This window comes from Heterocephalus glaber, unplaced genomic scaffold, assembly GCF_053883595.1.
Source record: "Heterocephalus glaber isolate CG9 unplaced genomic scaffold, H.glaber_assembly_v1.0 deba00001543, whole genome shotgun sequence".
Classification (NCBI taxonomy): Eukaryota; Metazoa; Chordata; class Mammalia; order Rodentia; family Bathyergidae; genus Heterocephalus; species Heterocephalus glaber.
This window is the reverse complement of record NW_028258336.1, coordinates 6,130,809-6,147,507: the sequence shown is the minus strand read 5'-3', so window position 1 is coordinate 6,147,507 and position 16,699 is coordinate 6,130,809. Positions and strand designations below refer to the sequence as shown.

General features: G+C 35.9%; 1 long non-coding RNA gene across 1 annotated transcript in view; it reads left to right on the top strand.

The window, feature by feature from the left end:
- Positions 1 to 7,410, top strand: part of LOC110345477 (uncharacterized) — a 62,133-nt gene extending 54,723 nt beyond the window's left edge. Inside the window, exon 3 of the long non-coding RNA XR_002388849.2 lies at positions 5,839 to 7,410. This is a non-coding gene — a long non-coding RNA (uncharacterized LOC110345477). The remainder of the gene's footprint in view (positions 1 to 5,838) is intronic.
- The last annotated feature ends 9,289 nt before the right edge of the window (positions 7,411 to 16,699 follow it).

Genomic DNA, 16,699 nt, shown 5'->3' with positions numbered 1-16,699 from the left:
TTGCTTTTGTTTGGTTTTTTTTGTTAGATTAATTTTATTGGTACATTTAGGTATACAATATAATGACATTCATCATGGGAGATTTGTACCTTTACATAATACATCTTGATTCTTATTGTATCCCCATTCCCCTGCCCTCCCTTCAACTCCTCCACTCCTCCCTATTTACAAAGTCTATATTTCCATTTTTTCATTTTCTCATATTAATTCTATCCCCTTTTTTCCTTTCCTTACTCCTCAAACTTCCCTTCCCTTTTGCCCCTTTTCTTCCTATTTCTCGTTATGTATTCTACTTTATAGTCCTTATTTACACTTTCAGCTTCTCACAGAAGAGAAACTATTCGGTATTTTCACATGTGTCCTTTATTACACTTAAGAATATCGCCTCAATGTGCATCCATTTAGCTATAAATGTCTCTAATTTGTCAGTTTTTATGGCTGAGTGGTACTCTGTTTTATAGACAAAACTCACATTTTCTTTATCCAGGCTCCAGTTGATGGGCAATTGGACTGTTTCCATGTTTTACGTATTACAAACTGTGCTGCTATGAACATGGATACACATATATTGCTGTGGTATGATTCTTTTAATTCTTTGGGGAAGATACCCAGCAGGGGAATATCTGGGTCAAATGGGACCTATAGTCTTAAATCTTTGAGGTACCTCTATACTGATTTCTGCAGTGGTTGCACAAGTCTATTCTCTGACCAACAGTGGGGAAGGGTTCCATTTTCCTCACAGCCCCAACAGCATTTGTTATTGGTTGATTTCATGATAGCAGCCATTCTTTCTGGAATGAACTGGAATCTCAGTGTTGTTTTCATTTGCATCTCTTGAATGACCAGTGATGTTGAACATTTTTTCATGTATTTATTTGCTATTTCTACTTCTTTGTGTGAGAAATGTCTGTTCATTTCAGATGCCCATTTTTGGATTGAACCTTTAAATTTGGGAGGTCTGATCTTTTTAAGTTCTTTATAGATTCGAGATAGTAGACCTTTGTCTGAGGAAGAGCAGGTGAAGATTTTTTCCCACATTGTGGGTTGTCTCTTCACACTGCTGGTGGTTTCTTTTGCTGTGCAGAAGCCTTTTAATAAGAAGAGATCCCACTTGTTGATTGTTTGTGCTACCGAGGTTTTGTTCGTGAAATCTTTTCCTATGCCAATGGCTTCAAGAGTTCTATCTAACCTCTGTTCCAGCCAGTTCAGCATTTCTGTTTTAATATTTAGATCTTTAATCCATTTCAATTTTAGTTGAGTGCAGGGTGACAGATGTAGGTCTAGTTTTAATCTTTGGCAAGTTGAAACACAATTTTTCTAGCACCACTTGTTATAGAGGCTATCTTTTCTCTAGTTAGGGAAATTGGCTCCTTTGTAGAAGATGAGGTGGCTGAATGTGTCTGGAGTTGTTTCTGCATCTTCTAATCTGTTCCACTGGTCCTTGGGTCTGTTTTTTTACCAGTACCATGCTGTTTTTATCACAGTAGCTTTGTAGTATGTTTTCAAGTTGTGGATGTTTATATCCCTTACCTTGTATTTGTCGTCTAGAATTGTTTTCGTTACATTGGGTCTCTTCTTGTTTCAAATGAATTTTTGATTTCTTTTCTCAAGATCTGTGAAGTATGTTGCTGGAATTTCGATTGAGATTGCATTGAATCTATATAGCAGTTTTAGAAGTATGGCTATTTTCACTCTATTGGTTCTTCCTACCTAGAAGCAAGGGATGTCTTTCCATTTCTGATATCATCTTCAATCTCTTTTTTCAAAGTGCTATAGTTTTCAGAGTAGAGGTCCTTGATTTCTTTTGTTAGGTTGATTCCTAGGTATTTCAATTTTTAGGATGGTGTTGTGAAGGGGGCTGTTTCTCCAATTCCTTTTTCAATGAGTCTGTTTTTCTTATACAGGAAAGCTACTGATTTTTGTGTGTTGACCTTGTATCCAGGTACTTTACAGAATTTGGTTATTAAGTCTAGAAGACTTTTGGTGGACTTCTTGGGATCTTCTATATAGGGTATCATATCATCTGAAAATAATGACAATTTGACTTCTTTGTTTCCTATCTTTATTCTTTTTATTTCTTTCTCTTGTCTAATTGCTGTGGCCAATGTTTCCAGAACTATATTGAACAGGAGTGGTGATAGTGAACATCCATGTCTTGTTCCTTATTTTAATGTGAAGGATTTCAGTTTTTGACCATTTAGTATGATATTGGCTTTTGGTTTTTCATAGGTGGTTTTTATCAGGTTGAGGTAGAGACCATCTATTCCAAATTTTTGTAGGGTTTTTCTATCATGAATGCATGTTGGATTTTGTTGAATGCTATAATTTCACCCTTTTCATTCCTAATTGCATGGATTTCAGGCTTTCCTTTTTCTTGATAAGGTGGGCTAAGGTTTTGCCAATTTTTCTTATTCTCCCAAAGAACCAACTCTTTGCTTCATTTATTTTTTGTATTGTTCTCTTTTCCTCCATTGCATTGATTTCTGTTCTGATCTTTATAATTTCCTCCCTTGTATGAGCTTTGGGTTTGTCCTGCTGTTCTTATCCTAGAAGTTTGAGGCTCATCATCAGTTTGTTTGTTTGATCTCATTCTATTCTCCTAATATGAATATTTATTGCTATGAATTTCCCTTGTTAGACTGCTTTCATTATGTCTCATAGATTTTGGTATGTTGTGTTGACATTGTCATTTAGTTGTGGAATCTGTCTGAATTCTCCTTTAATTTGCTCTGTGAGCCATTGGTTATTCAGAAGTGTGTTGTTCAATTTCCATGTGTTTATGATATTCTTGTGGTTTCTTTTGCTATTGATCTCCAATTTAATCACACTATGGTTGGATAATATGCAGGGCATAACTTCAATTCCTTTACTCTTACTTAAACACATTCTATGAGCGAGTATGTGGTCTATTTTGTTTTATATAGTTGGGCACACTAGTATTTGGTGCACATATATTTATGATTGTCATCTCTTCCTCTTGGATTTTTCCCTTTACATTATGTAGTATCTTTTTTTGTCTCTCTTAATCAGTGTTGGTTTGAAATCCATTTGATCTGCAAAGAGCATAGCTACTCCTGATTTTTTTCAGGTTCCCGTTGCATAGAGTATTGTTTTCCACCATTGAACTTTCAGTCTATGAGTTTCTTTTTGAATTAAGTGTGTTTCTTTTATGCAGCATGTTGCTGTATCTTGCTTCTTGACCCATTTTGCCAGTCTATTTCTTTTGATTGGTGAATTGAGATCATTAATATTGATGGTTTACCTGATATGTTTTGATTTATCCTTGTCATGACTTTTTCTTTTTATTGGATTTCCCCACTTTGCATTTAATTTCTTGTCATGCCTCATGAATTCATTCTGCTGGGCTTCCTGAGGTTGTGATCTTCATTGTATTTTCATAGGCTATTGTTGAAACATTTTGGAGTGCTAGTTTGGTATTCATGAAGTTCCTCAGGTGTTCTTTGCCATGAAACTGTTTTATTTCTCTATCAATTTTGAAAGGTAAATTGGAGGGCACATCAATCTGGAGGTTGTTTTCTTTTAAGGCTTGAAATATTTCACTCAGGCTCCTCTTGCCTTGAGGATTTGTGATGAGAAGTTTGCTGTGATTCTGATTGGCTTTCCTTCATATGTGATTTGTTTCTTTTCTCTAACTGCTTGTAGAAATTTGTTCTCCTGTTTGGTTTCTGGAATCTTAACTATTATATGGCTATGTGTAGATTTTTTTGATCAAGACTAGTTGGAGTCCTATATGCCTTACTTATCTGTATGTCAAGTTCTTTTCCTCTGCTTGGGAAATTTTCTGCCACTACTTCTTTGAACAGTTTTTTATGTCATTTCCATTCTCTCTTGTTACTTCTTTGACACTAATCAGTCTTATGTCATTCTTCTTTTCACCATCTAGCAGGTTCTGGATTAATTTCTCATGGTCCCTTACTATATTTAAGAAATTTTTCTTTCCTAGTCACTAATTGCATTCCTGTCTCTATATCTGAAATTCTGTCCTCACATTGGCTCAATCTGCTGTGGAAACTTTTGAAGGAGCTATTAATCTCCTGTAACTCCATTTGCATCTGTTTTATGGATTCCACTTGTTTCCTATGCCCAGATTCCATCATGTTCCTCAGCTCCTCTATTTTTTTTTTTTGTGCCTGCTCTAGATTTAATAATGTCTTGCACTATGGACACAATTTCTGTCATTATCTGAGATATTTTTTCTCATTTCATTTTTTCCAGATCCTCTCTCTTTGCCAGTTCAGGGAGTCTAGGTGGTTGAGTATCAGATTGTTCTATCTCATTTCCCTTTGAGGTTGCCTTAGGTGATCTCAAAATCTGCTTTTGAGACTTGTTTACGTGTCTTCTCATTTCAACAGATGCAACCTGCTGTGCCTTTGCTGAGTCAACTGTTTGCTCACCCAGTGGTTTTCAATTCTCTGAAAGCCAACGAGTGGTCTTTTCTCTGCTGTTTACCTCTGTGCCAATTCCTTGGTTCAGAATGGGTGGCCATCTGGATCCCATGCACTTCCTTGTTGTCCTGGCCAGGTTCTGACTGGGGCCTGTTCATACTTGTGATGGAATTTGGGCATGCCTCTGCCTGGGGCCTGTCCCAAAATGTAGCTGTTTTCTAGGAGGGTCTTTGGCTGGGGGCTGTGCACCTGAGTCAGTGGTGTCAGAGTGGATTTCTGGGTGGGGTCTGCATGCACTCACCAATGGTATCTGGGCAGACCTCTGGCTGTTGCCTGTGCACCTGTGCATCTCTTTACTAGGTGGTCCTTTGGCTAGGCCTGTGGGTCCAAGCTGCTAGGGTCAGAGTAGGGCCCTGTCTGGTCTTTCCTACAGCTGTGTCACTCTGGCCCATGTGGGATTCTCACTGAGATTTGCATACACTTATAGATGGAATATGGGAAGCCCTCTGGCTGTTACTTGTGACCTGTGCAGCTCTATTCCAGGTAGGCCTGTGGCTAGGCCTTTGGGTCTGAGCTCCACATCTTGTTTCTTATTGATAAGTACAAACTCAGCTATGTTAAACACATTCAGCTACTAAACTTATCAATATATGAATCCATCAATTGTGTAGTGCAACATAATCCAATCATCTTCCAAACACATGAGAATTTTGAGAAACATTTTAGATCTAAATTGTAACAGAGAATGACTGTGGATAAAAGTAAAAAGTAAGGGAAATTTGCATTAGATTCTTTTCTAGTTCTTCCTCTATTTGACACTTTCTCCATTTATTCTTCTTTCTTACATTCAAAGCCTGCAGTCAAATTGGTTCTATTCTTATTTTTAACACTTACTCTCAAATCCTTTATTGTAATTAAGGTAAAAATGATTGGTAACATCTCAAATCTATCTAGGGATATTTGAATTTTGATAATGACTAAAACCTAGAAGAAAATGAAAGAAAAACATTCTAACCATATACATACCTGAAGTAATTCCATTACACTGTAGATTTAAAGAATCACTTTAAATACAGCAGAGAGTAAAGGAAGATATGTTTTGTTAAATAATGCTTCTTTTACAATTCTAAGGGAAACTAAGACAGATTTTACTCAATGTCCAGAGTAAATATTTATCATCTGGCCTTCATATTTATTCTTGTATATCCAATTGTCTTCAAATAGATTTTAAAAATAATATCATTTTTGTGGTTCTGTGGTTGACACCAATGTGATTTGTCTTGGGAGACTTTCATATAGTTTTAGTCAGATATAAACTGTGCTTCATGACAAAATGTGTCACTAATATGGCTGCTGATTGCTCCTGGGTGTCCACTGGGAGCCCAGCTGAGTTTGTTGACTGAAAACCCTATGTCTTCTCTGTGTGTTTTAGGTTCCACAGCAAGATGGCTTAATTGCAAATGGAAGATCTCAAGACTGGGAGATTCCTGGAAATACAGGAAGAAATTGTGGAGCTTCTTGTGACTTAGCCCCAAATGTGACTGACTGCCCCTCCTGCTGCATTCTATTGGTCCTGTAGCCCACACATAGGTTCTTAGACTTTGTCTTTTGATATGGGACTAATAAGATGTCATTAAGAAGAGGATATGGGAGATGTAATTTTAGGCCATCCTAGGAAAATACAATCTTCTACAATTCTATAATAAGAATGCTCATTGTTTTATAATATGCTTTCTTTCATTCCTTTAAATAATAGATTCCAAGATTTAGAGTTGTTTACTATGCTCATAGATATTTCACCAGATACTGCAATTTCAGCATTCTCTCTCTCCTCTCTCTCTCACACACACATGCACACACACACACACACACACACACAGACATACACAGATACATACTCACACACATACTCCCTCCTATACCTGTCTTCTTAACTTTATGTACTTGTAGCTATAAGACCATGTCTCACACAAGTAAGGTGAGTGGAAACAATATGTGCATCTTATAGACACCCTCTAAAAGTTAGATGGGTGGGATGTCATGAATTTTTCTTACCTTGCTTTCACTAGCTTGGAAATTATAAGAAGCAGAACAAGCATAAAAGTCCCATTTTTGGCAACAGTATTTCTCCCTACCAGCCTTCAGAAAAAAATAAATGTGCTTTCTCTTCTGCAGTTTGCCTATATGTACTCTAATTTTCCTGTCCACCAACACAGATTGAACCTTCATCATAGCAACTTATGCCACCTTAGATATTGTACATTTATGTGGTATTTCTAAAATCAGTGAAATATACATTATCTTATGGCTTCATTTCTGAAATCAAGTGGAATCCAAGAAAATAGAAGATTGATATGGTGTATAATAGAATATTTTAGTGGGTTGTAAATTAAATAACATATGGTTACTCATAAAAGTTGTATAATCAATAAATTTTCATTTTAACCAATCATTTATAACTTTGCATATAAAAGTCTATTGCATATAAACGTTTTCCTAGAAGATATAGGTGGGTGTGGGTGGTGTAGACAAAATGGAGAAAGTTATTTTTTTTATTTCATTGTAAATCTTCTACTTAAAGCCAAGTTCAATTTAATAAATTCATAGATATTGTTTTGTTCAAAATGTAAGCAAATATTACTGCTGGTTTTGGTTATAAAATTCAAAAAATAAATTATTTATGTTTTCCCATAATTACAATTTTCTTTAATAATGCTAACAGGGTATATGCTTAAGTAGCTAAAATTTCACCTTTATTTTAATTTTTCTCCACACAACTTTTAATCTTTTTTGCCGAGGATATTAGGAGAAGAGCTTTATCAATACCATTGTTAATTAGGAAAAGAATCTATTTTGTAAATGTAAATGGAAACGCATATCTCTTCTGAAAAGAGATTGATAATGAATTCATTACTTCAATTTAGAGATACCAGCCTAAATTTTAACATGGATTATGTAAGCTATAAATATTTTGTTTAAAATTAGGATTAAAATAAAAGAATTTCCAAAGGATAACTTTAGTCCTTGGACTTTTGAATATGCATAACAAATTAACAAGGAAAGAAAATCTTATGTACAGCATTCTTTAGTCAGCCTAGACTTACTCTAATTTTCCCAATCCAAACATAACATATAATACCTAAATATCTATCTATCTATCTATATGTACTGTATCTGTATCTGCACGCACGCACGCGCATGCGCACACACACACACTATATTATAAAGCCCTTTGGGACAAATTGTATAACACACTTGAGTCCAAATTAGATGAACTACCACAATGTTGGGTGCTGAAAAATTTCATAGTAAAAAGCATGGGTCCAGAGAGGGTTGAAAAATCAGGAACTTTTGTGATCAACACTATTTTTTTAGGACACTTCCATTCTTTTCTGCCCGTATGGTTTCATTTCTCACTTCACTGACCTTGGTTCTCTGATAATTTTGTCAAGAAAGGAACATGGAAATTGCATTCCCTTTGGGAATAAATTTTCTGGAATGCACATTTTTTTCCCTTGAAGAAGTGATAGAAACTGATCCATCATTTTCTAGCATTCAGAGTTGCTGTAGAGAAAGACCTATTTAACATTTTTAATTACTGTACTCTCACAGATATTTGAAGAACTCCTGGTCAGGACCCAAGCTATTACTACAAATAAAGTGGGGAGAAACCTTGGAATGAACCCACTGGTTCTATTTCTTCTTCTAATTCTAGTTCTTCCTGTTATAAAAACAATCTACAGTGTTAGATAGCTAAATAAAAGAAAATTGGGTGATAATCCTCTACCTGTTTACAAATAGCAATATGTATTGAATAAAATTCATAAAATCATCCCTTTTATTTTGTTTTCAATGAAAATACCTGCTGTCAAATATTTATCATTAAATTTTTAAATTCACTTTTTTTTCCTGAACTGAATTTCTCCATTTAGAGAAGCAATATTTAACTTAGTACTACAAAGAGGTTGAAGGGTGGCCTCAGCACATTAGATAAAAATCCCCAAAATGCTTCATTTGTAGTATTCTTTTCTATTTAAATGAAGAATGTCATAGGAATCGTTTTCAGAAATCTCTGTTCTTCCTTCTTCACTGTCAAATTTTGTTCTCTATTGAAATTTGGAGGTTTACATCATTCTAGTAAGAAGCAATAGTCTTTCCTTGTTTCCAGTCCCAGTAGTTGCTGATGCATCAGATGTCTCATCTGAAAGTTATTCTTTCATTTGCAATCTATTAGCTTGTGGTTCCAGGCCCAGAAATATGTAACCAACTGTAAAGGCCACCACATGTTCAGGGATTTAGGTGTTACCTCCTAAACTCAGCCTGCTGTCCAAAATCTGTTTGGTAGAATTTTCTCTTTCAATTCAATTGTATTTATCTGATCATTGGGAAAAGGAGAAGTAACTGAGATTCATGTTGCATTTTAAATTATTAAGTTCATTCTTCATTCATACGCTATTCTTTTTATTATTTTTAAGAAAGGGTTTGTTTGCTTCCACTTTTCTCCTTCCATAGCTATCTATATTGAGGATTATTCACTTTTCTCCAGTTTCTGCGAAAAAACTGAAACGGAATGGGAAAAGTTTCCAATGGCAATGCTGTACACAAAGTCTGTCATCTCCTAGTCCTTATTATCTTCTAGAGGACTAAAAGAACAATGTTCATTCAGGATGAACTGATTCTTGCATTCAGTCAAGATTTTAGAAGTTCAGTATATTTTATCAGCCTGAACAAGATTAAAAAGCTCACTATAACTGCTGGATATGTATAGTTTAGGAAATCACCAATTCAGACTTGGCTTGTTAAACTTTTCACAACTCTATGTTTAAAAACTTAATTTTTAAACATTTTAAATTTTCATATTCTACATATAGTTGGCTTATCCTAATGAAAAATAGAAAATTCAAAGTATCAGAAGAACAAATTTTTAGAAAAAGCAAACAAAATTAGAAAAAATTCTCAATCATTTTACATGAATTTATAAAGTTAATCTCTTTTCCATACATGAGTTTCTTTTCCATACATGAGAGTTTCCATACATGAGACTGCTATCATTGCTAGTTAATGTACAACAATTCCTAAATTAAGAGAATTGTATTTATGTTATGTAATCTCTGGCTGCACTTTTCAAGAGTTCATCTTTTATTTGTAAATCAAAATGGAAATGTTTTCAAATTAGTATGGCAATAATATAGAAAATGTGTACTAAGGTAAAACCACTTATAAATGAGAGAAATCTATTAATCCCAGGAAAATGTGCAAGGGATTTTGTAGTTGTGTCCTTTTCCTGGATCCTATTGTCTTTTCTGTGAGAGACAGTCTGATGACTTCCTTGCACCATTATCAGAAACAAACAAATATAAAATAAATCTTATACCCATTCCATTCTTAATGCTAAGGAAGATTTAGGTCACCACACTAAGCAGTAAAATAAATGTTCTCTGTAATTGCAACAAGTAGAATTATTATCTTTGCACAAAGATAAAAGAGTAATAGCAATAATATAATAAGATATACTGCATTATTGTTAATTGTTCCTAGCAATACCAAAGTTTCTGGACATTTTCTTGTCAATTATGTCTGGGCAAGAACTAGTAATACTGCTGCCAATTTTTATAGGCCATGGTCTTCCTGCTTTGTCCATTTTCATCCAAAATTATGGTGCAATTCTGTTTATACATACACTTATTTAGAGATAAAGAATTCAAACAGATTAATGTATAATTAAGAATTTTTGGTGGCAAGTAAATTGGTTCTCTATTAGTTCATGGCTTCTCATTTGTTAGATAAGAGAGAAAATTGCATTGAAATTTGTCAATGTCACTGAGTTTTACGGAAAAAATAAAAACACTAAACCAAAAAAAAATGGTAAACTGTGACTAGTGCTTACAAACATAGAGAAAATTCTAATTTCACTTCCCAATAATAGTTCTTTTATAAAGTTTTAATTTCCTGTTTAAATATTTATTTTATTTAAAAATTTGTTAACCTAAGAGGATTTCAGAAAAATCTATAACTTCTCTGTTCATTGCTTTCCACATATACTTCTTGAGACCTATGTTCCCACAGCTCACACCTTGATTTATGTACCAGTCAAAATACACTCCTATTTGTGTGCTGACATTCAAGAGATTGTGTAACAACTTCTTAACCAAAAGGTGAATGATTGTTACAAAGACACATTGTAGCTTAGACATTTCTGAACAAATGAAAACTGATATAAGGCAGACAACTTATGCTAAAATCACAATTATATCTGGCAGAGCAGTTATGAATCACTTTATTGACTTAGCGACTCATTTGAAACAGAAAACCTTTGAAGAGATTCCCCTTGTGGTATTTCCTGTACGCTAAAGATATCAAAATTTTTGCCAAAAGAGGAATGGATTTGATTACACACTGGCTTAGTTGGTTCCTCTATTTTTCATCCTACATCATTATTGCCCTACTACTACAGGAGTTCCAGGAGAGGAAATATGGTCTTCAGAACAACTTGTTTTATACATTCACGTCTCAGTTTTATTTTTTTTTAATTTTTTTGTATTAAATTATTTTATTGGTACATTGTAGGTATACAACACAATTACATTTCTCATTGGGAATTGTACCTTTACATAATGCATCTGGGTTCTTATTTTTTCTCCATTCCTAGCCCTCCCTTCACGCCCTCCACCCTTCCCTAGTTACAAAGACTTTATTTCCATTTTTTCCATTTCTCATCATTTTTTCCTTTCCCTTCTTTCCTTTTCCCTGACTCTCCCACTACCCCTACCCCTTTGGAGCTTTTATTCCTATTTTATATTATTGATTATTCATTCTAATCATTGGTACATTTTAGATATACAATATAATGACATTCATCAGTGGAAATTTGCACCTTTACATAGTCTCTCTTGGTTCTTATTTTTCACCATTGCCCAGCCTTCCCTTCAACCCCTCCAGTCCTCCCTATTTACAAAGATTTTGTTCCTATTTTTCCATTTTCTCATATTAATTCCATTCTCTTCTATCCTTTTCCCTAGCCCTCCCACTTCCTTCCCCTTTGCCCCTATTCTTCCTATTTCACATTACCTATTATACATTTAGTCCTTATTTACACTTTCGGTTTCTCACACCAGAGAAACTATTCAGTATTTACACATGTGTGTCCTATATATTTCACTTAAGAGTATTGCCTCAATGTGCATCCACTTAGCTATAAATGTCTCTAATTTCTCATTTTTTATGTCTGAGTAGTACTCCATTTTATAAAAAAACCACATTTTCTTTATCCAGTCTCCAGTTGATGGGCATTTGGGCTGTTTCCAAGTTTTAGCTATTACAAACTGCGCTGCTATGAACATGGATGCACATGTATCACTGTGGTATGATTCTTTTAATTCTTTGGGGAAGATCCCCAGCAGTGGAATAGCAGGATCAAATGGGACTTCCAGTCCTAGTCCTTTGAGGTATCTCCATACTGATTTCCACAGTGGTAGCACCAGTCTACACTCCCACCAGCAGTGGAGCAGGGTTCCTCTTTCCCCACAGCCCCTCCAGCATTTGTTATTGGTTGATTTCATAATAGCAGCCATTCCTTCTGGAGTGAAGTGGAACCTCAGCATTGTTTTCATTTGCGTATCTCGAATGACCAGTGATGTTGAACATTTTTTCATGTATTTATTTGCTATTTCTACTTCTTTATCTGAGAAATGTCTGTTCATTTCCGATACCCATTTTGGGATTGGGTCTTTAAATTTGGGAAGTCTGATCTTTTTAAGTTCTTTATAGATTTGAGATAGTAGACCTTTGTCTGAGGAAGAGCAGGTGAAGATTTTTTCCCACATTGTGGGTTGTCTCTTCACACTGCTGGTGGTTTCTCTTGCTGTGCAGAAGCCTTTTAATAAGAAGAGATCCCATTTGTTGATTGTTTGTGCTAGTTCACGGGCAACTGAGGTTTTGTTCATAAAATCTTTTCCTACACCAATGTCTTCAAGGGTTCTACCTAACCTCTGTTCCAACTGGTTCAGAGTTTCTATTTTAATATTTAGATCTTTAATCCATTTTGATTTTAGTGTAGTGCATGGAGAGATATAGGTCTAGTTTTAATCTTTGGCAAGTTGAAACCCAATTTTTCCAGCACCATTTATTAAAGAGGCTATCTTTCCTCCAGTGAGGGTGTTTGGCTCCTTTGTCAAAGATGAGATGGCTGAGTGTGTCTGGCGTTGTTTCTGCATCTTCTAATCTGTTCCACTGGTCCTCAAGTCTGTTTCTTTGCCAGTACCATACTGTTTTTTATCACAGTAGCTTTGTAGTATAGCTGCAAGTTGGGGATTGTGATACCCCCTGCCATGTCTCTGTTACCTAGAATTGCTTTTGCTATTCTGGGTCTCTTCTTACTCCAAATGAATTTTTGGATTGTTTTCACGAGGTCTATGAAGCATGCTGCTCGGATCTCAATTGGAATTGCATTAAATCTATAGAGCAGTTTTGGAAGTATGGCCATTTTCACTCTATTAATCCTTCCTACCCAGGAACAGGGGATGTCTGTCCATTTTCTGATATCATCTTCAATCTCTCTTTTCAGAGTGCCATAGTTTTCAGAGAAGAGGTCTTTGATTTCTTTTGTTAGGTTGATTCCTAGGTATTTCAGTTTTTTGGATGCTATTGTGAAACTAATTATTTGCCCTATTTCTCTCTCAGTGAGTCTTTCATTGGTGTAGAGGAAAGTTATTGATTTTTGTGTGTTGACCCTGTAACCAGCTACTTGACTGAATTTGGTTATTAAGTCTAGAAGACTTTTGGTGGAGTTCTTGGGGTGTCCTATATAGAGTAAAATGTCATCTGCAAATAATGACAATTTGACTTCTTCATTACCTATCTTTCTTCCTTTTATTTCTTTCTCTTGTCTAATTGCCTTGGCTAATGTTTCTAGAACTATATTGAACAAGAGTGGTGATTGTGGACATCCTTATCTTGTTCCTGATTTTACTGTGAAGGATTTCAGTTTTGGACCATTTAGTATGATATTGGCTCTTGGTTTTTCATAGATGGCTTCTATCAGCTTGAGGTAGAGACCATCTATTCCAATTTTTTGTAGTGTTTTTATCATAAATGCATGTTGGATTTTGTCAAATGTTTTTTCTGCATCTATGGAGATAATCATACGTTTTTTGTCCTTGGCTCTATTGATATAGTGTATTACATTAATTGATTTTCATATATTGATCCATCCCTGCAACCCTGGGATGAACCCCACTTGATCAGGGTGTATGATCTTCTTGATGATCTTCTGCATTCTGTTTGCCATTATCTTATTAAGGATTTTTGCATCTATGTTCATTAGTGAGATTGGCCTATCGTTCTCTTTTTCAGTTGGGTCTTTCTCTGCTTTGGGGATCAAGGTGATGCTTGCTTCCAGGAATGAATTTGGGAGTATTGCTTCCCTTTCAATTTCATTGAAGAGTTTAAACAGTAGTGGCAGCAGTTCCTCTCTAAATGTCTTGTAGAATTCAGCAGTGAAGCCATCAGGGCCCGGGCTTTTCTTAGTTGATAAGTTTTTAATTACATTTTCAATTTTATTGGTTGATATTGGGTTGTTCAGAAATTTTAGGTCTTCTTCGTTCAACTTTGGTAATTCATATGTATGTAGAAATCTGTCCATTTCTTCTGTGTTGTCCATCTTATTGGTGTATAGGTTCAGGAAGTAGGCATTGATGATCCTCTGGATTTCTGCTGGGTCTGTGGTCATTTCACCCTTTTCATTCCTAATTGCATGGATTTGGGCCTTTTCTTTCCTTTTTCTGACAAGGTGGCTAAAGGTTTGTCAATTTTGTTGATTCTTTCAAAGAACCAACTCTTGGCTTCATTGATTTTTTGTATCATTCTCTTAGTCTCCATTGCATTGATTTCTTCTCTGATCTTTATAATTTCCTCCCCTGTATGAGCTTTGGGGCTGTCCTGCTCTTCTTTTTCTAGAAGCTTGAGGTTCAGCATCAGGTTGTTTAATTGGGCTCGTTCTGTTTTCCTAATATGCATATTCACTGCTATGAATTTCCCTCATAAGACTGCTTTCATTGTGTCCCACAGATTCCGATATGTTGTATTCTTATTGTCATTTTATTGAAGGAACTGTCTGATTTCTTCTTTAATTTCCTCTGTGACTTATTGGTTATTCAGAAGTGTGTTGTTCAATTTCCACATGTTTATGGAATTTTTCTGGTTTCTTTTGCTATGGATCTCCAATTTCATCTCACTATGGTCTGATAATATACAGGGGATAACTTCAATTCCTTTGCACTTACTTAAACATGTTCTATGTGTGAGTATGTGGTCTATTTTGGAGAATGACCCATGTGCAGCTGAGAAGAATGTGTTTTCTGATTTTGTGGGGTGGAAGACTCTGTAAACATCTGTTAAGTTCATTTGTTCAAGAATTCGATTGAGTTCTAGTATTTCATTACTTATTTTTAGTCTAGTTGATCTATCTATTTGTGACAGTGGGGTGTTGAGGTCCCCCACTACAATTGTATTAGTGCATATATGACTTTTCATGTCCATTAGTATTTGTTTTATATAGTTGGGTGCACTAGTATTTGGTTCACAGATATTTATGATTGTCATCTCTTCCTCTTGGATTCTTCCCTTTACAAGGATGTAGTGTCATTCTTCATCTCTCTTGATCAGTTTTGGTTTGAAATCTACTTGATCTGCCAGGAGGATAGCTACTCCTGCTTTTTTTGGGGTTCCTCTCTCATGCAGTATTGTTTTCTACCCTTTAACTTTCAGTCTATGAGTTTCATTTTGAATTGTGTTTCTTGTATGCATCATATTGTTGGATTTTGCTTCTTGACCCATTCTGCCAGTCTATTTCTTTTGATTGGTGAATTTAGACCATTAACATTGATGCTTATAACTGAAACGTATTGACTTGTCATTGCCATCACTTTTTCTTTTTGTTGGGTCCTCCCTCTTTACATTTAATTTCTTGTCATGCCAGATGGGTTCATTCCACTTTGCTTCCTGGGGTTGTGATCCTCAAAGCCTGTTCCTAGGAGATTGTGTAAAATTCTTTGGAGTGTTGGTTTGGTGTTCACGAAGTTCCTAAGGTGTTCTTTGTCATGAAAGTATCTTATTTCTCCATCCATTTTGAAAGGTAGTTTTGCAGGGTACATCAATCTGGGTTGGAGGCTGTTTTCTTTTAGGGCTTGGAATATGTCACTCCAAGCTCTTCTTGCCTTGATGGTTTGTGTTGAGAAGCCTGCTGTGATTCTGATGGGCTTTCCTTTGTATGTGATTTGTTTCTTTTCTCTGACTGCTTGGAGAACTTTGTTCTTCTGTTGAGTTTCTGGAATCTTAACAATTATATGCCTATGTGTAGGGTTTTTTTGATCAAGGCTATATGGAGTCCTATATGCCTCACTTATCTGTATGTCAAGCTCTTTTCCCCTGCTTGGGAAGTTTTCTCTCATTATTTCTGTGAAGAGGTTTTTTATGTCATCTGCACTATCTCCTGTTTCTTCATTGAGCCCAATCAGTCTTATGTTATTCTTCTTTGCATCATCTAGCAGCTGCTGGATTGATTTCTCATGTTCCTTTATAATTTTGAAGCAATTTTTCTTTTCCTGTTCACTAATTGCAATCTTATCTTCTATATCTGAAATTCTGTCCTCACATTGGCTCTTCTGCTGTGTAGATTTTCAATGGAGTTTTCATCTCCTGGAAATCTATTTGCATCTATTTTATGGATTCCATTTGTTTCCTATGTTGGGATTCCATCATGTTCCTCAGCTCCTCTCTACATTTATTAATCATGTCTTGCACTAGGGGCACAATTTCTCCTGTTATCTGAGAAATTATTTCTGATTTCATTTTTTCCAGATCCCCATTTTTTGGCAGTTCAGTGGGTCCAGGTGATTGAGTATCAGAGTGTTCCATCTCATTTCCCTTTGTGGCTGCTGTAGGTGATCTAGAAGTCTGGTTTTCAGACTTATTTATGTGTTTTCTCATTTCGACTGGGGAGGGGGTCTGGTAGCACCTGCACGGATTACCTCGTCTGAGCTGGGTGAGGTGGGATAGGGGCCGGGAGCAGCAGTAGGGATGGTGACCCAAAAGCCCTATCTTGTGGGCTGGGAGCAGCCGGAGGGATGGTGGCCGGGAAACCCATTCCTCTGGACCAGGAGCAGTGGGAAAGAAGGTGGCCCAAAAGCCCTTTCCTCTGGGCTTGGAGCAGTGGGAGGGGTGGTGACCGGGAAGCCCCTACCTCTGGGCCAGGAACAGTGGGACTCAGTACCTTGGTCTGGTGGTCTGGTGTCCTC